The sequence below is a fragment of the Diachasmimorpha longicaudata genome, chromosome 2, assembly GCF_034640455.1.
Source record: "Diachasmimorpha longicaudata isolate KC_UGA_2023 chromosome 2, iyDiaLong2, whole genome shotgun sequence".
In the NCBI taxonomy this organism is placed as follows: Eukaryota; Metazoa; Arthropoda; class Insecta; order Hymenoptera; family Braconidae; genus Diachasmimorpha; species Diachasmimorpha longicaudata.
In genome coordinates this window covers 4,426,948-4,450,846 of record NC_087226.1, presented here as the reverse complement: position 1 = coordinate 4,450,846, position 23,899 = coordinate 4,426,948, and the positions used below count along the sequence as shown (strand labels likewise).

At 35.1% G+C, this 23,899-nt stretch overlaps 1 protein-coding gene and 1 long non-coding RNA gene across 5 annotated transcripts in view; one reads left to right on the top strand and one right to left on the bottom strand.

The window, feature by feature from the left end:
- LOC135172625 (homeobox protein abdominal-B) overlaps positions 1-974 on the bottom strand; it is a 117,940-nt gene extending 116,966 nt beyond the window's left edge. For 2 of the 4 annotated variants that reach the window (XM_064138781.1, XM_064138780.1), the window contains exon 1: positions 451-974. The gene's annotated coding sequence lies outside the window, so the exon portion shown is untranslated. The remainder of the gene's footprint in view (positions 1-450) is intronic. The other 2 variants (XM_064138782.1, XM_064138795.1) reach the window with 2 other exon arrangements.
- Positions 975-8,764: 7,790 nt separating this feature from the next.
- LOC135172639 (uncharacterized) overlaps positions 8,765-23,899 on the top strand; it is a 32,162-nt gene continuing 17,027 nt past the window's right edge. The window contains exon 1 of the long non-coding RNA XR_010301146.1: positions 8,765-10,233. This is a non-coding gene — a long non-coding RNA (uncharacterized LOC135172639). The remainder of the gene's footprint in view (positions 10,234-23,899) is intronic.

Genomic DNA, 23,899 nt, shown 5'->3' with positions numbered 1-23,899 from the left:
TTATTCTGGTGTTTCCACTTGAGAGTAGAAAACATTTTTATGAGAGAAAATTCTAGGAAGTTTGGGGGTGATGTGTATGCTCTGTTGTCTGAACGTATACAGAGGTGCATGAGTGGGACCATTGCTGATGAGACATCAGGTCCAGGGTGTTGTATCTCTTTAGTCTATTAGTTAGTTCGTTTAAGGAAACGAAGCAGAGCGGTTGTGTCTTTCCAGCGTATAAAATAAAAGAGATAAAACGGGATTCACACATTTGATTATTAAACCATTATTCCAATTCCAATACCGAAACTGTCAAATAAAATACAAAAAATTTCCGTCACTTCCGTAACCACTCAACGACCTCCAAATTCCCAAATTTTTCCCGGACATATCTCTGCCTGAACTTGCCCCACAAATCACCCGCCCACCCCCCTAAAACCCCATATTCTTATAACCAAAACAACATACCTCTGAACCAATCAGTCACTGATCACCAGTAAATCTCCGAAGAATCATTCAGTCTCACCATCATCAGTCATTTTCCCGCATTAAATCAAACTTCGCAAAACCATTTCACCCAATGTATCCATCACACCCAAAACACCCGTTCCTGACCATTGGCATATCTTCACAAACCGAATTCGATTTAATGTTCTAAAATCCATGGTACACTAAACACCTAATAAACTGGCTCCCCCAGAAACCATAAACAAAAAAAAAATAATTCTCACTTCTCTCGTACCTCTCATAATTCTTCTTATTTTGCAAACAAAAAAATACTAAAACACTAGAATTGCAGTTTAACAATGTGACTAGTTGTAGGTTGTGGCGATCCACGAGGCGATGTCAATGTCGCGTGTGTGCCACCAACAATGTACACGATGAATAGTATCGGAGGGCATAACAATGGGACACGTTTGGTCTCATGGTATCACGATGGGACGAATCGGCCACTGGATACCGTCGGATACTTGCGGTAAAGCGTTACACCCTCTCTCCCACCCCTCCTCCCCACCCCCTTTGGATAACGTCAGCTACTCTTTCAGTGCATACACGCATACTCGCGTGTCTTACCCTCTTCTTTTTTTTTCTGAACACCCTCCCACGCCGACGCTATTTCCACGTGAGTGTGTGCCATCAGCGTCGGTCCGCCAGTGACAAAGCGAGATGGTGAACGTTCGACCAATGAGCGTTAGCGTCGGTTGCCCCCTCCCCCACTGGTGGCGCGCGCAGAACAATCTATCCCCACTACGACGGCTGATCGGAGTACTACTACTACTTGGGAATATGTGGAGAGCCGGTCGTGTGGAGGACTGGAGTGAGATAGTACTACTGCGGTGATGGATGGAATATTGAAAATGATGGGAATCTGCGAATTTTCTTTTTTTTGAGGTTCGATTTAAGTTTCTGTAAGTGGAGGGGAATCCATGGAATTGTTTATTTGAATAGAGAGGTCTTTAGGGAAGTTTTTTTAATTTAGTTGGAATTTTGGTGGTGATGGGATTGACTGGACTTTATTGTTAGGGTTGAGAATGTAAATTTGGATAAGAAAAAATGGGGATTTGATGTTGGAAGTGGTCGAACAGATGAATTTGTATCATGAATTTATGTTAACATATACAATTTAAATGAAAAAAAAACAGATTACATGAATAACTAATGAATAATACATGATTTATTATTATCAATTCATAATTTGATTTCATTTGTTGATTTTGAACTCAAAGCTTTATTAAATTCAAGGTGTTGTTTATTGTTGTTGGATATTGTTCATGAGATGCGCAACTGTTTGCTTGTTTATTTGTTTGTTTCTTGCAAATTATTTATTGAAATCAAATGAATAATCAATTACAGAAATTATTCATTCCCATAATTTATCCAATTAATTCATTTAAGAAGTAAAGACCATAGGATTAATGAATCTCGAATTTTCGGTTGTTCTTGAGTTTGGTTTTTGTTCTGACTAGAAACATTTGATGAGCCTTATCGTATTTTTTAGCCAAATCCCAATTATTGAAATTTTCAAAGAACTTTTTAATGAGGGGGTAATCGTTAATAAATATTTCTTCGAATGATTCATGGAAAAATCTTTACAACCCTATTGTGAACTACAAATATTTATTTTTACTCTGTAAATAGATTTCTGACTTTTGGGAGGTAGTTTTTCTGCACGAAATATTGTCATATGTTCCATGATATTGTGACAAGTGACACTGTAGAAATATTTTTCATCACTACACATATCAATCCCAATTTTTAATGACAAAATTTCTGGAAAGTTCTTACCGATTGTTTCTCATGCAGATTAGTCTCCAAAATTTCAGCCCAAAACTATCCCCACCCTAACCAGACCTAAAAATAATTGCCTCCCCGATCACCTGACCTACTGGACATTTTTCCCCGATTTTTTTTTCTCCGCGAACAACTTTCAAAACCGAACATGAATCTCTAAAATTTATATAGTTATCTAAAACCTTTAATAACATCAACTTTCGATTCAATTGAAGCGATAAAACCCCCATTTTAAGCTCCTTTTTTATTAGTTTGACATCTCTTTCTGATTTTTTATGGGAAATTTAATTGACGAATAATTAAACCAAAGAGAGCCCGCTGGGTTCCTCCCCAAAAATAGACCAATTATAAAGTTATTTATTCTAATTTCCAGAATACCATGTTTCAACGCTTTTGAATGCTCCCTAGTTTGTTCATTTCGAATTAATATTTTTTATGTGTTTGCCGTAAGGATAGCTTCCGGATCATGAGAGATTTTTATGGACCCGTTAAAAAAAAGTCATCTGAAATCTGTCCTTCACGAATTTTGAGGATTCCTGGGAACATCCGGTCAAACAGACACGAAAATTCCACGTACCCTCCAAAATCAATGTTTATGAGTTCCGTAACAATAAAAACAATAAATCAATAGGTTAAAGGGAGGATTTTTAGTGGGTGTAAGCAATTTGTGGGCAGAAAAGGATTACATCGCATGAGAAATATAAAACGGTCGTCGACTTTTTTGTAGAACAAAGTGTCCGATGGGTACGAAATATCTTTTCCGATTGTTCCAAGAGGATCGTGAGTCGCGTGTAAAGGATTTTATGAGGATAATCAAGAGAATCGCGAAATCAGGGCGATTGAGGGGAGAGAGGTATTCGCTATAGTTTACCTGACGTGTCTGTGTGGAAGAAGATGTGACTCTCACGATTTTTTGTTTCTGAGTGTTACAGTCGCTCTGTGGTTGTGGTTAACGATGTTCAGGCGAGATATAAAAATGCAGCGAAATTTTTGAAATTTTTTTCGAACTTTCTTAGATATACCGTGAAGTCACAATAAATTATTGAAAACGGCCATTTTAACCCACGTTCTTAGGGCAGAAGTGGAAAAATGCGCGAGCGGAGCGTAAAATTGCAGTCAATATCTGGAAATGTCATCCATCTATGAGAAATTAATAAACAAACCTTCAACGAAAATAATAACATCCCTTGGGAGCGCTTTTCAGTCATAGTTAACAAATAAACCACTAAAAAATAATATTGCGCGCGCAGCTCAGAGTCGCGGCAATATTGCAATTAACGATTGGGTAGGGATAAATGACGGTATATGCAACAAATTTTTTTTAACGATATCGTGGATTTTAATATCTGCAAACAATGGGGCGAATAAATATTAATGAATATATTCGCAAATAACCGTTAATAAAATTTTTAAATGATTCATAATCCATGCAAAATGACGGGTTAAATAGTTGATAGTATGGTTTTTATTGATCGAACAGAATATTGTTAAATTAATTTATGTTTAGGTGTTGTGACGCCATTTTGTTGACAAATCAAAAGGCTTTCGGGATCGAGATTTGAGGATTAACTGGAGCCAATCGAACATGAGAACTATGCTTGATATTATCCCATATTTTGCGTGTACAGCGTTCAAGATTTACTTACTTACATGTATCATTTATTATTGTCGACCAATCACCACCAATTTCATGAAAAATGTGTCGACATCAAGATCATTTGACTGTTTATAGCCGAATGAGAAATGAAGTGAGGACGTTGAGGAAAATATGACAAATGGGTTAACTCCGCAGAAAAAAATATCGATTTATTTTCCATTTATCCATCACCGCATGAATTATTTTCCATTTGTTATCAGCAGTGGAGTTGAAAATGTTTTAATGCACGGCGCATGTGTAAAACATTAAAAAGCGATAAAAACAAATTATTTGATCATAGAAAGTGTTAAATGCGCAGTAAACATTCATTTGAAAGACGCCAATTTTTATCGTTCAGGGATTAGTTTTCTGCAAAAATTCATTGGTATTTTTGCAAAAAACCAATCCTATCTAGAAGTCACGTCTATGAGAATAATTTAAAAAAATAAATTAATTGATTGTTCTATTTTCGAGGAACAATTCTGGAAAATTTATGATTTTAATTAATTAAGAATAGTTATGATGGAAACTATATTATTATATTTCAACAATTATATTTTTAAATGCAACAATATACTGTCAAAAAATTGGGAAATATGGCCCGTTAAACAGCGCACAAACTTTTTGCAGAGACTGTCGCGCGATAGCAACCTTAAAGTGGTTTTCCCACGGGTTTCTCTTCTCATGATTTGTTCAGTTCTCCAAAAGGTTCTTTCGAATTCATATTTTAAGGAGATTATTGACTACTCCATCGGTTGCATATCATATTTATCAATCGATTACTTACTTAACGTGTATACTATATATTTAATTCGAAAAATGGACGTTGAGGGCTCACCATGTCCTGTACATCCGCCCTAAGAAAGTCCCATTGCACTTATCCATTCACTTGAAATCCACCTTAAAAATTACCTCGACACTAGGGGATGTACACCTCCTCCTGTACATCTAGCGTTGGAAGACACTGTACAGGATGTGAATAGACACTGGCAATAAAAACACCAGCGGACGACGAGCGCGTTGAATTGTTTTCAATTCTTGGAATCGCCTTTCCGTCGACCACGCAATCGCCGGAACGGTGAATGCTATTATTGTACGAAATTCAAACTATTCCGGCAATTATTAAGGACGTCCACACCTTCTATCTGGCCCTAGACACCTCCAATGATTTTTTGCTGTGAATAAACTAAATAGTTACCAAATATTTTTAGCAAATATTCATTTACGCGCGAGAAATATCTATTGGCACATCATTAAAATTTTTCTATCGCCTCATTCCACCTCGGCAGGGTGGGGGGCTAATTAGAGTGCAACTATGGCAATGTTATGACTTTCGAGAGTAACTATGCTGCGCATGACCTTGAAGGTCGCCCGTCAATGTTTATTTCTTTTTCCTGAAAGAGGAACATCGAAATATTTTGAATGAATTTTCTTATGTTTGTAAACAGAGAGAATTCTTTCGGTTAAATAACTTTCGCATTTTGTGACGGTCCATTTGAGGAAATTTGTTATATATAGAGAGAGAAGTGAATGGTAGAGATTACTATAATATAGGGGATTTTATAAAGAGAATTATATGTGGTAAACGAGACTACATGAACATAGAGAAATATTTAACGACTAGTAGAGTAAATTTTTACGAAGAGTTCTGTAATTTTTATTTAAATTTTCTGTAGAAAATTGCGATATCGTCAGGTAATTCATGTTAGTGACTTTTGCAATCGGTAAGCGAACTGAAGTTCCGTAATTTTTACGAAATATTTTTCTCCGCGTATGACTTTTCAATGCAGTTATTCAACAAATCCTCATCTTCGTCGCCCTAAAAGGCCGAAAATATATTTTTAACTGACAAAGTAAAAATTCATGGTTATTCTCCGCAATTTTATTCTTGTCAATTAGAAAGTTAAGGTTTATGCTGCCATTTTCTGCTGTGCCAACTCTCAATTTTAACTATTTTCATCAGTAATTTTGTTCCATCGCACTCGATCATATTTCAATTTTGTTAGCCGTAATTTTTTCATCCACGTCGTAGTTTTTTATTTATTGCGGTGGTGGATTCTATTTCTCGGAAAGTTGGGGTGTTTTGGAGAAGAGTACAGTACATCATTTTTATTTGCATCTGTGTGGATTGTACGTGAAAACGAAAGAGTGGGAGGGTGTGCAGTCCAAGCCCTTCTGGAATCAAGCGGCGGAATCGATCGTTGACAGAGCTCCAGAGCAAGCCCGGGCCGGTTTTCGCCGGGACAAGTTTCTCGTTTCGCACACTATACACTACCCTCACCCACACCGGGAGAAGAATTTAGTATAACGAAACCATTATTTTTTTAGTCAACCAGACGGTCTTGTTCGATAGTGTCAACGGAATAATTCATTGATGCAACGAAATGTGTCGGCACTTTTAGAAGACTGGGTGATTAAACTTTATGCTTCAATCGTTGATTCTGAGGGCTCCAAACGTGAACCTCATGCTTTGATCAAATGAGGGTTCGAATCTATCGGAGATTGGTTCGTATTCCCTGAATATTTCATCGAATTTTAATAATTTTTTGAATGAACTTATTATAGACGATATCAATGGCGTCGCATGGAATGAGATATTTCTAATGGAGTTATGACTCATTGTCAATTGAATACTTCATTATCTGCGGTCCATTAGGAACTCACTGCGAAAATTAAGAATTAGAACGTTGAAACAATAGAATTATATTTTAATACGAAAGAATTTGCCTTCAAGAAGATATATTTCGTTGAATCGACGATATTTTTGTCTCAGTGTATAGAAGAATTGTTGCGAACGTTGAATTCCGGAGGAATAACAATTCGTAAATAATCAATTTTCATTTAGCCATGTCAATATTTTTTGGAAACTGCAGGGAGAGATTTTTTAAATAAATATTACTGAATTGTTGGATAGCATCCCGCGGAAAGGAATTTGCCAAGAATATTTTAGTTTAAATTTTGGAAAAAATCGCAGTATCTCGGTTGTGCAGGAATGTAATGTTGTTAATGTAAAATTTTTCGAGATGTCTCGTCAAATTTCGGGGGATTTCTGGAAAATTATTACAGAAAATCGGGAAAAAATCGCACTCGAGGCGATTAAATTCCCAGTGTTAGCACCAAAATTTTCTTAGAAATTTCCCGTTGTCTCTATTCTGAGTCCTCGGTTTCTCATTTCAATCCCAAATTTTTGTAAACATCTGAATATGTGAGGATCAAATTTTATTCTGTTAAAAAACTTTTATACGTGCTACATGACGTGCGCGATTATTGGGATAAAATTGAATTACCGTCGATTCTAAATATTAATTTCGGTGTCATTTTCTAGTAAAAATTACACAACTCACAAGTGGCTCACCGATTACGCAATTGAATCAAATAATTGAAATACTGTAATCTTTCCAAAAAAAGATGAAACGGAAGTATTCGGCTCTGTTCGATTTTTCCAGGTACTTCTGAATTTTCAATGGCGACCGGTTCCGAAATGTCATCTTAATTATGATACGAGAAAAATTTCCGGAATTTGACGTCCACACGGAGAGAAATATTTTTAAAAATTACGTGTCTGTTCCGTAATCTGTCAGTCAAAACAATATTCGGTCAAAATTACAAAATTACGGAGAAAAAGTATGGAACCTTCAGTGAAAAAATACGTAACTGTTGCGACTGACAAATTACGAAACAGGCACGTAATTTTCTGAGAATTTTTCTCTCCGTCCACGGAGAGAACGTTCCATACTTTTCCTGGCACGTTTTGGACTTTTCCTGGAACTTCACTGAAAAAGTGCGCCATTGTTCCGTAATTTTTACCGAATATTTTTATCACTGGCAGATTATGGAAGTGGCGCATAATTTTTCAACAATTTTTCTCTCCGTGTACTCTCATGCACAATTTCCCAATCGACTCCGTAATTGGGGAACGAATGCGAGTTCCGTAATTTTTCCTGAACATTTCTCTCCGCGTGGACAAATCAGGCAAAATTTATTAACAGTGAATGAAAGAAATGAATGTAACCATTAACAATTTAGCATTCTCTGACGATTTATTCTAGATATTAAATGGCAAACAGGTGATCACCTGAGGTCACAAACGACGGTGTCTTGAACGTCTTATTGCATAGAGAATTACAGTATCCATCGAAGGAGCAACACATTGCTAACCTACGGCGACCTCGAGTCGTTGTTATATTTATCGAGACACTCAAATACAATTTTACGATCTATTAAACACCACGTCAAAACGCTTCATACCGATCCTGAAACGTTAGTAGACGGGACCCTTGCGATCGGCGCTCATTTTTTGTCCGCGAAATACAGCTATGGAATTCCAAAACTACATTTTTAATTAAATAGCCCACGAAGAATAGAAATCAATATTTATTAGATAAAATCGATTCCGAAAAAATTATTTTTTTCTGGTACATTTACTTGGGGTATGTTCACAGATTTGGTAACAGCCATTAGTACATATGTACATATGTTTATGTATTGTAAAGAATTGCAAGGACATTCCTTCAAATTCATAATTAATACCGGATTTCGCAAAATTTTAGGTTTCGCAGGAGTTTGTTTTAGGAAAATTCGATTTTCAAGTTTCGAGATATTGGACAATTTTCACACACCGTTGGATGCAATCGACTTGCTCCTTTACATATGTGAATATGTATAGAATTTATTCTTATGTATTTGGAATCGTTTTTTATATTTATTAGATATTAGGAATGATGTTTTAATAATTGGTTAGTGACATTTAACAGTTGATTAATTCATTTCCGATGTTAAGAGCGAAAATTCGTGAAAAAGTTTCAAAAGCTAAAGCTAAAAATATGCAAGTTGCTGTCACATAAAATGTTAACTCGAAATTTTTTGTTTAAATTAATCTAATTTTTATGAGTTTTGGGCGTGGGATGAAATTTTTTAAAATTTGGGTGACTTTCAGGTGTTTCAATAGCGCGTCGTGGATTAAAATTTTTGAAAAATCTACAGCTCGATGATTTCATAAATAACAATGGTTGAAGGTAGAATCCGCATCGTTGAATACAGCAAAATAAAATTTTATCGATTTACCGTTTCGTTTTCGAGGAATAATTTCAGAAAGTTCATAAACTTGGATAGTTAAGGATAGTTACCAAAGAAAATATGTAGTTATATTTTAGCTGTTCAAATAAATGGAATCAATCAAACGAGACTGTCCAAAGATTGTGATTCAATCTGAGTCGTTTTATAGGGTATAAACTTTTTACAGGGACTGTCCCGCAACCACAACTTTAAAAATTAATCACCTCTAATGCACTAAACTAAATTAATATTGATCAGCAAATTAGGTAATGGGGACATAGATGCCGGAGTCGGGAGATATCATTATAAAAATATTTTGCAATAATCCACAATTTGTTGTTATGTATGTTTGTTGTTGTCATAAGAAAAATCGAACAATATTTATCGACGATTCAGCAAATAAGTTTTTAATGAGCTTTAAAATTCTGCATTAAATTTTACCCTGTCAGTTGTCGAACGTCCCACATCAATTATTGTAATTAAATTACTGGTTAATAATTCATCCCCTCAACGGCTGATTGTTTAAATTTACCAAAATTATTAAATTACAAATTATTTATGTTTGAATTGAAAGCAAATGTGGAGCAAGTCGGTTACGCCGAACGCACCTTCTTGACGATTATCTTCATTTGTTAATAGTTAACGAATTATGGTCGAGGCTGATTAACTCTTACCATGATTCGTTAACTATTAATGAATCGAGGTAATAGTTAAGACGCCTCAACCCCAGTATTTTATCCTGTGGCGAATAAAATTTTCGGATAAAATTTTTGTCGAAAAATTGGCGTTAAAAAACTTGAAATTGCGTTCAATTTTTTCCTAAAAAATCGGTTGTATTTTAGGGCCAATATTATACTTAATATTGTACAGTAAAATAGGAAGGAGCCGAGTAATTTTTGTCTGTCATCGCACTAAGATCTTAGAGTTACTGTTCAACCGAGTGAGCCGATTCCCTCCGTCGCCTCGCGTTTTAATCCAATCACCGGTAATATAATTTCACTGGTCAGAGACATTAATCTGTGAAGACTCCATAACTTTCAAGAAGATTAAGCGGTGGATGGAATACGATTTACAACGTGTCTCAATTTATCTAAATGAGATGTTAACAAATACTGTACACCCGCATAGTCATGAAAACATTAGTTGCAGAACAAAGTTTTACTCGATGAACACGACGAGTCATGATTTGTGGACTCGTCACTTCGGACATGAGGATATTCCAATGATAAATGTTTGCTAATATATTACGTCAATGGAGAAATTTGCAAGTAAGAAGAATTTTTAATCCACTAATTACCAAGTTTTGACCTTCGATTTAGATTTAATTTAGATTGTCTCCATGTAATTGCGATATTTGATGATTAATATTGCAATTCAATCAGAATTAACTAATCGAATTACATGATAATTGACTTGAAGAATTAGCTAATTAAATTAGATGATAACTGAATGAAGAATTTAGGGAATTTGGGAGGAAATTCTGTTGATTTCTTTGACAAGAAATATTTCATATTAATTAGAATGAATTAATGTGCATTGAATTTTTAATTTGGTTAATTTTCTTTAGACTTTTTCTACAGAACTTCTTTGGCACAATTTTTTGAAATTATTTCTATAATTTTTCTTCGGTGTTTTATTTTATACAAAAAATTATCGGCACACGAAACTTTCAAGAATTGATCGGATAAAAAAAGTTGTCAGTAAACAATGCAAACAAAGTAACATTAATATAATTATTTTTCTGGATATTTGTAAATGTCATCATGATTTTAATGATGTGATCATGAGTTTCATAATTAATTCTGAGGATAAATAATATGGTCCTCTGAAAATAGTTTTCTCGGGTTGAATTGCTTTATTGTAGACAAATTTTGAAGGTTACACTGAGACACTATTTTCGTAGTAGCAATTGTTCTTATGACACCTTTACATCGACACTTTATCTATAAAAAATTAATATGTGATGATCAAGTCTTCCCCCTGCACCGGAAGAGTGTTAATTACTTGACTGGAAAAATTTACTGTACAAGAGAATCAAATTTCTCTCATTTAAAACAAAAATTTATCGTCTTATCAAAATTTCTACTAATTTTCGGGATAAAAATAACGTAATGATGGCTCATGATATACTTTTATAAAACGATAGCGTAATTTTAATCAAGAATTCCTCTTTGTGTACTTATTCCTAACATAAACGAAATTCCAAATTCCAAATGTATTAATTTCTGAAAATATTTACCAAATAATTTGGACTTCACCAAAATTCTTTTAGAGTTTCTTAAAATTTTTTAGAATTATCTATCATTTTTTTCTTCTCTCACGTTTATTAACTTACCATTCCCTAATATTCATAATCAACTACTACAAAAATACAAAACTATAGAAAAATTTTTAAAAATTATTTAGAAATATTGACAAGACGCTTTCCAAAATGACGTGAAATGTTCTAAAAATGCTTTTAAACTCCCAAAACTAAAAAAACATCAACTACATAATTCAACTCATTAATTTGTCCACAAACAAACGACTAAAAAAGTAAAGATCGTAAATGAGAATTACATCTGGAAGATTTAATTATTTAAATAATCTTCCTGGGTCCCTAAGGAGACCTACAAAATTTTTCTAAAATCGTTCCTAATTCTCGAGCTGAGTACAAGAAATGTTATTTCCGAACGTAAAATACAACTCTGTAAAATGGAAAAAGATGAATGAAAAAATTTTTTCCAGAGAACTTCTGAGAATATTGAGTATCGGTCCACGACAATCAAACAAAAGACGCATGACTATTCTGTATCCGGCCTAGGTAAATTTTGAAGTTGAACAGAGCTCAGTGTACCGACTGTCCCTACAATTTTTTTGTCCCTCGTGTGACTATTTAATTAACACGCGTGCGGTACAACCTGTTCGTTACCGTTACTCACGTGTCTTGGCCATGAAAATAAGTTTTATATGGATATCCGACGTTGAATTTAACCGTCAGAAATACACGGGTTCAAGCAAAAAATGGAATACGACGGAAATGAATGCCGGTGTAACCTTCCCACCTGCTAATTAACGCAATGACACTTCAAATTATCACTTTCACTCTCATACACTGCACTCCTCTTCAACACTATTTCTTATGAGATTTCTCATCGTATTTACTTAATTACTCCTATTAATATTTACAAATACAAAGGGCATTTAATGATATAAAATAATCACAATTAAAACCATTTATTCAATTGATTAGTTAAAAATTTATTCACTTTTAAAATTTTCCAAATATTTTAGTAACCAAGTGGTAAAACCAGATGAGTTGAATTATCTCCGGATCGAGTTTTTGAGCGATATCTCCGAATCTAAGCGGGATAGCGGAATTGTTGTCATGAGATTTATTGTAGCTCTTAAGTCGCTCCACAAAAAAGGTTCTAATAAAAATTTTTGTATCCCCTTTAGATTTCGAGATATTCATCAGAAACTGGTCGATAGTCAGGAGTGACTTGTCTCGTTTTACCGCTACGCTACCAAAATTTACAGACAAAAATGGAATACCACGGAAATTGTCTTCCACCTGCTAATTATCGCAACAGCACTTCTTTAATTATCACTTTCACTCCCACACATTGCACTCAAGCCCCTTCAACACAATTTCATCGGAGACTTTTCATCTCTCAATGATCGCGGCTTAAAGGAATTGAAACCTTTTTTCTATTGTTATGCGCGTTAAAAATTAAAACACTAACTTTTTGAATGTTCATTAACTTTAAATAGTTTTTGAGACGAACTTTCAACAGTTGGACGCGAAAAAAATTAGAAGAAACGTGTTCTCCTCGAAACCTCGACTCGATAGGTTTGCGGTCCGGACATGGTCTGAGAATTAGGATTTTTGGTCGCAACAAACGGCTTCCGCACTCCTGTGAACCCATTTTTTTTTACTACATAATGAGACCGTCTTATCCTTGATGTTTTCTGAACGTACGGAAAACGGCAGGAAAAACACAATGAGAGCTGCGGTCAAGATGTTGCGGGAAATATTGTCCCGCACTGGAACAAATTGTCCGTCGGTAATAAAGCGGTAAAGGAATAACAGCCCTAAAGTAGAAATCTGGGTTAAGACCTTGAGATTTTACTGGTGAACTGGCAAAAAAACAGAACACTTTTATTTCCGTATTTCAGACAAAAAGATTTTTGAAAAAAAATATCTCCTCAGAAATCTCGATGCGACTAAAAAGTGAAATCTTAACACAAATGCATTCGATTTCACCCGGTTTTTTTCTTTCGTTCCTTGTTTTTTTTTGTACCGAGTCTCCATGTGCTGGTGCCCCTATTGAAGTCTATGTATTGGTTGATAACAATCAAAATGGAGAAACATGACAAATTTTATGGTGTGAGGCACTCAACTTATTTTTATTTTACTGCTTTTAATCTGATGGTGATATCATGCTGTGGCGTTCAACATTTACAGAGATAAATTTGTTGTAGCCAAACATTTTGCAATGAAAAGAATATCGGATGATAAGGAAATAAATGTTTTTGTGAACAAGAATTATTTATTTAGGGCGAGAGAATTTTAAAAAAGTTGAAGTTAGAAAAGTGGGAATTTGGGAATATTTAATGTTGCAAAGGCGACCAACCGCCTCTTCACGTACACAATATAATTAAATGAATGAAAAATTAATGGAAAAACTTTGCAAAATCACTAGATAAGTCTGTTGGACTTTTCACTAATTAAAATGTTGAACAGAAAATATTTTATAAGAAGCGCCAGAAGAAACCGATTATTTAATGAATCTTCATTTTCTTCTATGGGGGGATCTTTTATAGAATTCGCGTGAGTCGTTATTTCCCAGGTTGTTACTTTTCTTAATGAAAAAAGGAAAGAAAATTAGGAAAAGCCAAAGAAATTCTATAGAAAAATTAAATTTTACTGTTTTTTACATCGAATATTTTCGATTTATAGAATTTATAGTGAATGCAGAAGGACTTTCTGTTGATTTTTTAATATTTTTACTGACAACTGATGAGCAGTTGTGTCAGAACGTTCACTCAATGAGAAGTTTGAGAACAAAATAACGCAAAATTTATAGAATGTCAGTCTCCAAATTTTTCAGTTTAAGATTCTCAGTTTGTAGAGCATTAAACATTCTCAAATTTGAATGTTGAATGAATCATTTTCATAAATGGAATGAATAATAGTTGAATAAACGAATAGTCGATTAAACATTTATAATATTGAAAAGTTATAACTTTCTAAAAATTCAAGAAATTTTTTCATGAAAAATGGGGTTTTGAATTTCCCTGTGATTTTTACAACATTGGTCTAGACTTTTCAAATATAGAATTAATTTTAGATCTGCTAAATGTCAATAATCTAGTTTCCCAATATTCCAAAGCTCATGAACCAATAACGATAAAATACAACTTCAAATGTTTATTTACGAATATAGTAATCTATTGTAACTGAACAAATACGCTAGAATGCACTGAAATTTTTTACAAAAATTATCTAAATTAATTGGATAGAACAATTTGGAGACCACTTTCGAAAATAGCACAATAGTAATTATTTTAAACAATTTACTTTCCTTAATTTATTCCACACACCACAACAAGTCATTTTGCGTCTTTAAATATTCAATCTACATTATTCGAAGTATTTGTAAATTATGCACAAATATTTCTATGACAATAAAAGAAAATTCGACTCCCCGATAAATTCTTTTACATTTAAAAATAGTTTGTCTATCTGTATACCCAGATAAAACTGTATTTTAGGTATTATAATTTGAAGCCAGTTACTATTTACGCTCGGCCAATTAAATCCTGTTATGGTGCATCATGTTCACGAGTAACGATCGACATCCGAATGCCATTAGCTTGATCTTGGACTGTATACGAGCCATTCCATCAATTATCGGTCAAAATTCTCCTTTCAAAATTTCTGATACCAACACAGAGAAATTTCTAAGAAAAATTGTGGTCCTAGTACGAAAAAATTGGGCGTGAATCGGTGGCGAGTTTGAAATCCCACTGGAAATTCCATTGGATCACACGCACTCAGAGAAAAATATAATCTTCCGAATCAAATAATCTTCTGACAATAATTTAAAACGATTCGTCAAATAGGATTTTTAGGCATTCGGTTGTTAATAAGAATTACTATTATCAAAATATTTTTTTCTTATTTTAACGCCCCCGTAGAGGAAATATGTTAACAACAGTTTCAGCAGTTGGAATTCCTTTAATTTTTAGATAAAAAACTTATTATTTACATCAGAAAAATATATAAACGTCTAAATACGTCAACTCTGTCCTTGGAGACTATAAGACATTCAATAAATTGTTGTTATCATAAGTTGAACTCACGTCAGCAGCAATATCCTAGCTCAGAATCATCGATAACAACAAAAATTGTGAACGACGCAAAAATAATGGCGAAAATGCAATTTTCGAACGCATGTAATACGATTCTCTGTATTATATTATCAATTATTTAAAAAACAAATCGAATCCGGTTTAATTATCCCCGTGTCATTTGGAAATCGTTTTTTCCAGTAATCTGTTCATGGAAATTTGTACCGCTCCGTCGATCGGCCCGTCGCATCCGATTCGATGGACGCAACTAGACGCGCACCTTTTCCCTCACATTTTCCACTGATAATTCCCATAAAATTGTTCAAAAATATGATGAGCTCTAGTTCAAAAATATTGTAATAGAGATAAATCGATAGGAGACTTCATTCAATGTAGGTCGACATCGCAAGTCTTTCATTATTCATCTCAACATTTTAGTCGGGAATTTATTTTCAGTACAACTTCCTCTGGCCAAAAATGATGTGGAATAGATTTATTTGAGGGACAGTAAATCGGTAGAAATAATAATAATATATTTCGATTGTATCACTTGTTCACACGAATCAAGAAATATTTTTTCACGAAAGATCTTTACATCACAATCTGTGGAGAAGAAACATTTCGCGTTCTTAAAGGATTATTTTTCGCAGAGCGTTTTAAAAATCAGAATTTTCTCGAAAAAATTACAGGTTCGGCTTGACCGAGAGAGATATCTTGCAAAGCATTTATACTGATAGCACGAATATTGTAAAATATTGTAGGATAATTATCTCCACGGAGACAGATATTCAAGAAAAATTCCGTTTTTTTTCCGTGATTCTGGAGCGAAATGCGGTTGTCGGGAATTTTACGGAATTGCCACGGAATTTTTTCTGAATGTTCCGTCATTTCTGGCTAAATTGATTGTGAATAATTACGATACTCTCGGGTAAATTTCCCAGTCGATTGCATAATCGGTGAGCGAACTGCGAGTTCCGTAATATTTACGGAATATTTCTCGCTGTGTGATGAGCGCGAATTCGATCGTTTTTAATTATTAAAGGGAATAAATTGAAGTGGAAAAATAATTTTAAGATTACAAAACTAACGTTAGAGTTATTACAATTTTTTCTAGAAATATTATGATCCGATACTTCATTAAATTGTAATAAACAAAAATGGGAAAAGTCCTTCATTACCATTTCTCACTAATTGCTGACTTTTTAATGACTTTTGGTTATGTAATATTTAAATCTTCCTTCATGGATTATTTTGCAGTAACATCCAGCAATAATAGCTGACCCCAATCGAAAGCACTTATCAATCAGCGATAATGAACGAAATAACGTGCCTCAAGAAAATTTTGGCATCCGGCGCCACTGTTGTAGCATAACAGAAAAAATTCTAAACACCATTTATCAACCCCTTCACCTAATCCTCTCCTCCGAAATTAGAAGTTCAAACTTCACCAAGAAGTGCCCTTAACTCTGTCTTTTCCTAATGCACGCGATGCGCGCGGAGAGAAATGAGTAGCGAAGTGATAAAACTGATAAGCCAACTTATCTCTGCGTCCACTTTTTGAGCGATAACTCCGAATCTAAGAGAGATAGCGAAATTTTTATTGAAACATTTATTGTAGATCTCAATTCCCTCCACAAAAATGCTCTGAACAACAATCTCGCTATCTCCCCTAGATTTCGAGATATTCATCAACAACCAATCAATATTCCAAAATTCACTTCTCTCGTTTTACCCCTTCGTCACTGAAATATTCCGTGATAATAATCGAATTCCCAATTCGAAAAAATGGCGCGACAGTTTTATAAAATTATCTACAACTACACATCTCTCCAATATCTCAAAAATCCTAACTTTTATTGAATATTTCTCTCCCTCCACTAAAAAATTAAACTACTCACCCTATTTTCCAGCCGTCACCCCGATGTCCCTCACGTCGTCATATTGATGCTGTTGATACAGAGCAGAGACACCCCCCGACCCTCATCAAGCACCGACAAAGAAGTCCAAACAATCCAAAAAAAAATCAAGATTTTAAAGTCACTGCGTGAGAATGTGCAGATCAAACAGGAAAAATTATGAGTTTAAATCACACAGTCTCTTACTACAAATTCAAAATGGAATACGAGATGGCCCAGCCGGTATGGGTATCTTGAGGGCTCGATGGTATTCGAGTCTTTTGGCGTCGGCGTCGGCCCCGACAGCGTCGGCGTCGAAAACTAAATATTTTCCAACCCTCTGCGCGCTATCCCATGGCGCACACCAACAATTCCCCTCGCTGCCATTCTGGAATAAGTGGGTGAAGGGTGGATGCAAACATATACACGCACATTTTGTGTATATCTCTGGTACGCGTGTATCCACTCTTATCTCAACCAATCCACCCTCTGGGTGCCCTCACCAACCCCTGTGGACAGCCATGGGAATGCATAGCCACTCCCTCTGGCGTCTGTGTACGATCGCGAAATCGAAATAATCCTCCCAATGTCTGATTCAACGTTTGCTCTGGATGAGGAGAAAAAAAAACAGATTCTGACAAATCCGAAAATCTAGAGGGTCGTTTTTAGGGGGTGGAAGGGGCATAGAAGTTGTTGAAGGGAAAGATGGATGAGGATTTAAGAGAGTTATTCAAAGTGTAATCCAGTCGCTAATTCGAATGGTCATTTTTGTTTCCCCTCACACGCGAGGAATGTTCGATAACAATTTGGAAAATATTCGCGATTTAATTTTGATGCATTGAGTACGGTAAAAATTGAATCCGAGATTTAATTTTGATAAGATTAGGCGACAGCAGTGTAATTGTTTATAGGGGATCCAGATAAACATTACGGAAAGTTGTTACGGATTTTTCCCCACAGGGGAAAAGATCGTGTCCAGGTGCGGATGGATGAGGGAATGAAGATTGAATTAAGGTTGAATGAGAATCGATCGAGACTAGATTCTCAAGGTTGAATTAAGCTTGGACGAAGCTCGAAAAAATCGCTAAGGCTCCAGGCGGGAAGTCCCCGCCTCGATCGAGGTTTGATCGACAATCCTCGATCAACCCTTCGAGTCGCCCGATAATTCCCCAATAATTAATTATCATTGATAACTTCTTGAAGTATTTTAGTGGAATATAATTGGTACATTGAGGTACGTTATTTATGAACTTAATAATTATATGGGGTGAATGGAGCTTTTACGTCTGAGTTTGAATCAGTCTTCACGTGGTACAAGTAAAACGTTTGAGTCAGGCACGTGGTACAAGTAAAACGATTTTACTTCGGATATTTTCCGAATATTTCCCTGTTTGTTGCTAAGCAATGAAAATATTCGATAAACAATTTGTACGCGTTTCAAATCCTAAAACTGTCATTAGAAAAAATCAAGTGCAAAGACGTTTAGCAAGTTTACCTCGACATGGGCAGATTTAGAGGAGAATCCTTGGACATTATTGATCAAAAAATTTTAAAAAATGTTCCTAATAATACGGTGAAGAGAAAAACCACAATTTGGAAACAATTCTCTGCATTTTGTGCAGACTGAAAATATACACTGGAGAAGCTACAACTACGAGTGAAAAACCATACCATATGACGTGAAATGCCACACATTTAATTCCTTGAAATTGGAATGAAAAAAATAATCCAGCCAAATACCCCTCGACCTTCAAAATTAATCGGATATTTCCCTCCAGTTTCCCTGCGTAGCACCCATCGGGATAAGTTTCGCAGAAAAACCCTCGCGCTTCGCCCCCGGGGTTTTTAACCTGCAAAACTTATCCCTCTCGTTGCTAGGCAATGAAACTCTCGGGAAATATCCAATAATTTTGAAGGTCTTGGGGTATTACTACTGAGAATCTTTTTGATTTCCCCAGAAATCAGAGAAATTTCTATCACATTTTCTTTCACAAATGTGTTTGAAGGAGGTGTCTTTCAAAATTATTTCCAAAGTGAAAATGAGGATCCCCCAAAAATTAAAGTCTCCCAAAAATGTTTGAGAGAATCTTGTTTCCATGATCCTCCTGAAGACTTTTGCAAGGCCTTTGGAAAACAATAATTTTTCAACATTTGCAGCTAAAGACTTTATCTTTCCGCCTACAAAGCGAAACTGTTTATCCCAGGGAGTTGGACAACGTCAAGTTGAAGTAACTCTTCCCCGGAAACGGTCAGTTAGTAACACTAGAAACGAAACAGGAGTTGGCTATTATTTTTCATGTTAAAGGAAATCCATCGAACTCCTTCGAGTTTAATTTACCGCTAGCGACACTCCAAGTTCGTATAGCGTAAGGGAATTCATTGTGTGAATTTTGTGATTTTAGCTTGATCGATTCTCTCGATATCCCCAACGCACACACACAAAATATTCGATATACAATTCGCTCCTGGACGCAGCTATTCCATTGACAGATATTCGGTAACGTTCATTCGTCGTTTATAGCACGTGTTTACGATTTTATGTTTCGTCGTAAAGCGCAGAATAGTTGAACACTAGCCCCTGGTATACTTGTATGGGGCTACCTGTGCAAGCTTGTACCCTTTTTGGGTCCAATACTATGTCCTAAGCACGATATAGGTTGACCTATTGGGGGGTGGACGAAGCAGAGAGAAATATCCAATAAAAAGTACCAAAACAGAAACAAAAATTACGGTTCGAGACGTAATCCGTGAGCGAAGGCACATTACTCAATCAAAATGAATCGTAATTGATGAACCTAACAATTATCTTCATTTGAATAATAATTTGATTATGAAATCAGTGAGCGAATTCAAATTATTCAATGAAAATTATGGGCCAGACCTGAAATATGACGTTTCCGTCACGGAAACTTTGTGTACCGTACCGTAAAAATGACTCATCCGTCCGGTGACTCACGACGGGGGGAATAAACGATGATTTTGTTTATTGCAATAGAATGCATAAGTGAATTAAAAATATTAGATATGGAGAGAAATATTAAAAAAAAAAATTCCGCATCTTTTCCGTAATTTTGAAGCGAAATTCGGTTATCGAGAATTTTATGGAACTGACACAGAATTTTTCCGGAAAATTTTGTAATTTTTTGCTGAGCGTACCATGAAAAATGACGATACTGTCGCGTAAAATTTCTCAGTCGATTCCGTAATCGATGAGTGAACTACGCGTTCCGTCATTAAAAAAAAACATAAATATATTTCAAATTAATTAATTCTTGATCTAAGAACTTGAACAATTTGTTGTCACACCGCACAATATCATTTCCCGCCAATAAAGCCAACGATCAGTTTTCCCCCTCCACCTATAAACCGCCCGAAGATGCCCGATGAGTCACGAGGAAGGGATAGCCCGTCCGTTCGTGAAAATTAACGTAGCATGGAGTGTAAAAATTACCCGCCAGTTCCATAAAGACTATTCAACATCAAAAAAATTTTTAATTTATTGCTACAATAATTTTGTAACTTTCAGTTGAATTTTAATGGTACCAAAAAAATTACGTATATTATTCTTACTTTTTCCGTGGTAGACTAGAAAATTAACTGCAAGATTCGGAATTATTCTCTTCCATTTGTACAAAAACTCCCAAGAAATAACACTCACTCACGAATTGCGTAAACAGTTACGTAATTTTTTATAATAAATTTTCCAACTATTCCTGACTCCTGTCAAAATTTGTCTAAAACTAAAGAAACTAGCGACTTAAATTTAATTGGAAGATTGAAGAGCTGTATAGAAAATAATTATATCCGGCCATAATATCTAGCTCTAGAAATATATTGTAGACGTTCACGTGGTGAGAACCATAACTTCAGTGAATGGTGCAATGATGTGGGGATTTTACAAGGGTAATTTGCTGAAAGTTTGATCGCCACTGTTGTCATGAAATTTTATCCGGAGAAGAAAAAATATTAGTGGAGTACGTTGGCCACTTAATATTTCAGATTAATATATTCTTGAACTGTGATTCTATCGATTTCAATTCCTCCACAGTTTCTCCGCCGAAAACTCATCTCTTGAGAATATCAGTGACTAACGTATGAGTGAGTTATAGCGTTGACTTCAAACTTTTTTGTTTCCCGTTATAAATTCATGGGCAGGCTAATTGCGAGTGAAGAAAGGGGGCGCGTGAGGCCATATTTGTCAGATTTGTCATCAGTGGACTCGGGAAATGCCAGTTTTTTGGAGCATAAATTTCAGTGGCCATAAAAAAATTACTAAAAATTGAACGATTTGAGGAACACACACTTGTAAATAGAAGCTTTGTAATCCTTCAGATTTTTTCATAGACATGATATATGTTTGAGAACATAGTTTTTGCAATGGGGCGTCATCAGAAGGAAATGTTTCATTTTTTCTCTGGACTTTCCTTTTGTGACGTAAAAATTGTTTTCTCGCACCGGTTAAGGGTGTTAGTCTGCAACGTTTTTCGATATTTTTTTTATTGATTTTTTATCGTAGATTGCAATTGATCACTTCAGACCTGATATGAATTATTCTAAATTTTACGGGAAGTTACCCGGAGAAAAGTGGTACATGGTACACTGAGAGGAAAATATCGTTGATGTAACGAAATATATCTTATTGGGATGATATTCGTTCAAATTAAAATAGAATTCTATTGTTTCAACTTTTTAATTCTTCATTTTCACTAGATAATGAAATATTCTGTGGAAAATGGGTCATTATTCCATTAAAAATATCTCATTCCATGCGATTCCATTGATATTGTGTACAACAACTTTGCAAATCAATGAAAGGTGATGCTTTTAAATAATTATTAAAATTTGCTGAAATATTCAGGGAATATGAACCAATATACGATAGATGGAAACGCTCGTTTGATCGAAGCGTGAGGTCTGGAGCCCTCAGAATCAACGACATATTTCATTACATCAATTAATTATTTCATTCGCATCGTTGCACAAGACTCAGTGATTGAGTCAAAAAGTAATCGCTCTCTTTTAGTAAATTCTCCTCTCGGCGTGGGAGGAATTACATTGTTCTATTAAAGTAACTAATGAAACTATAGATTATGATTAGTCGCCATAAGTTCGTATCTAAACATTTTCCGTTGAGCAAAATTTTCCAAAAACAATTTTGCAAGAAAAGACAAACCAAGGACGACCCCTCTATTAAATTATCGCATGTAATACCACAAGAGCTCCGAAATTATCGGATATTTCCCGATAGGTTCGTTGCAAACAAATGAACGTGTCAAGTTTTCCAGTTTAAAAATCACGAGCGCGAAGCGCGAGTGATTTTTCTGGAAAACTTGACGAGCTTATTTGTTTGCAGGGAACCTTGAGGGAAATATCAGATAATTTCGAAGTTCGAGTGGTATTCGGGGGATTATTTTTTGCATCCAAATCTTGGCCGATAGAATTGCACCATGAGACATAATTTTCAACGAATTGCCATTTAATCTGTCAGATACAATTGAGGGTTACTTCAACATTTGTTTTTTTTTATATATATCAACATGCAAAATTTCCAGTGAAATTTCCAAGAATATCCGCTGAAATACCGTGTTGACTATACAAAATAACGTCGAATGGTGCAATCCTATTGGCCAAGATTTGGATGGGAAAAATAATCGAACTATATCACCTGAAAAAAGAGGATTACAGGGAGAAAACAATTCTTTAAAAATGTCAGTCATAATTACACAACAGTTCCATACTTTTTCTAGAAACTTCACGGAAACAATACGTAACTGTTCCGTAATTTTTACCGAATATTGACTGACCGATAACGAAACAAACAGGTAATTTTTCAAGAATGTTTCTCTCCATCTAGAATACAGATTACAAATAGTTGCAAATAATTAGACATATGATTTCAACGAATAATATTACTAACACAACAATAATAAATAATTCCAAATTATTTATTTTTTTTTTTTAAAGTACTGGGGCTCCAGCGTAAGAGTTGGGATATTTACATTATCGTTAAAAATCTTAAATATTTTAATTCTTTTAATTACATGCTTCCAAATATTTACATACATCTCTTGAAATAATTGATCATCTCCACGAATTTGTCATGTTCAATGTATGAACAATATCTCCTTAACTCATTAACTTTTCCACTAATCGTTCATCGATTATCAAATGATTGTGACCATAAAATAATCGATTATCCCCATGAATTCGCTATGTCCAATATACGAGCAATGTCTTTTTTAGTTATGAATTTGTACGCCTACAGCCTATTGGACACCTTCCTCTCAAATTCTGGAAAAATTTTCATGCTTCGACGCCATACGGTCGACACTCGGCAACTAGCCATCACAATGTTCAACCAAATATGGCTCGGCTGAATTTAACCACGAGTTGGAAACTTCACCATAGGCACTGGGTACGATCATAAAACTTCCATTTTGCAGTTTCTGACGATCGGAAATTGCACGTAACCACACACATATGGTTGTACACGACTGATGCTGTATGTGGAGCAGATACTTTTCTCATAACTAAGTGAAAAATAAAATTTGCGGATGGTAACCAACGAGTGATCTTTCTCCTCACTTTCAAAGGGAACAACGGAATTCTGACAAGATTAAACCACTCGAGTATACCAAGGAGGTAGTGTTTGGAGTGTCGAACACAAGCAATTTTATGAAGGTTAATTATAGGGAACTTGGGG